Consider the following 1548-nt stretch of genomic DNA (forward strand, 5'->3'; position numbering starts at 1 on the left):
CAGGAAGCTTCAGCAGAAGGGTCCTGTCCATCCCATAGAGCTCTGACTCCACCTCCTGGCTGCTTTCCACCCGCTGTGCCAGCCTGACTCAATGAGCATCCCTGTAGGCAGGCAGAATGGGTGAAAGGTGGCTGGGAGCTGGATCTGGGCCTGGATCTCCATGAGCTGGGTAGGACCCTCCCACTGAAGCTTCCCCCTGCCAACTGCCTGGAGTGGCATGGCACAGCACAGTGCGACAAGAGGAGGAGTTGCAGCTGGAGGTGAGGGGAGCAGAACAGGCCCACTGGCTCTGGCCAGTTTGCACAACTCCCACTGCTGACCGGATCCAACCCACAGGCCAGACTTTGCCCATTCCTGAGCTAGACCATTTTAAAATATTAGAGGAAACGGTGACTGTCACCTTTTTCATCAGTATCTGTGTGAAAATATTGGAGTCTGGTTAGAAACATTCCCTTGCTTGTACAAACAAAATCTCAGGGTAAAATTCACACTTTTCACATAAAACCAGAATATTGAGGTGGCAAGTGAGTAGTGCTTGAAGATAGTAGGGATACTAAACCCATGGGCAACAATACCCTGAGACAAGTCGGGTGCTATGTGTATCCCACAGAGATGCAATTTTTAACTCTGGAGTATAGACATAGCCTTAGTACTTTGTCCACTAAATCATATTACTTAATTTATTGAAACCTTCAACACAAATCCCTTCATGCAGCCAGTATTCAGGGCATAAATAGTAGGGCTGCACGAAGCTTCGGTCGCTGATTCGAGTCGGAGAAGATACGGCCCAATTTGGTGGCCGAATCTCCAAATCCAATTTGAATCAGGAGACCCGTTAATCTCTCCGAATTGAATCACAAGGCTCTGATTCAGTTCGGAGAGATTTGACGATTCAGCCGTAGACACAGCGTTATAAGTTTTTTCTGCATACCTTGAGATACCAGGTGTGGCTCGTAAATGCTGAGATAGTGGGGCAAATGGAGCATCCTATGGGAGCGCAGGGGGGGTTTCTGCACGCTCAGTGGCGGACCTGGAAGTGGACCAGGCATACTTATGGTCCACTTCTAGGTCCGCCACAGAGCACACGGCCCCCTCCTCCTCCTACCCTCCCCCCCAGCTTTGTGACTGGGGCCTCCTGGGTCTGGGGGCGGCACCCAGGGTTTCCCTGTGGCTGATCGCTGAGCCTGGGGCACATGGGGGGGTCTGCTAATGAGCACACAGGAGTCCCCCCTGCACTCCTGTGGAACACTCCATCCGCCCTACCGTATTAGCATTCACAAACTGCACCTGGTACCTCAACGTATGTAGAAAAAATATGTAAAGCTGTGTCTATGGCCAAATAGTTGATTCTCCAAATCGGAATCAAATCTTCAGGTTCAGATTTGGCTGAATCAAATCTTCAGGTTCAGATTCGGCCGAATCAAATCAGGACAGTGATCCGAATCAGCTAATCAAATCACTGTCCCCCAAATCAGGCCAAATCCAAATCAAATACTACCCACTTCACATTAATAAATAGTAGGATATGTTTAGCATGGACTTCTTTTT

This window comes from Alligator sinensis, unplaced genomic scaffold (genome assembly GCF_000455745.1).
Source record: "Alligator sinensis unplaced genomic scaffold, ASM45574v1 scaffold144_2, whole genome shotgun sequence".
Taxonomy (NCBI): Eukaryota; Metazoa; Chordata; order Crocodylia; family Alligatoridae; genus Alligator; species Alligator sinensis.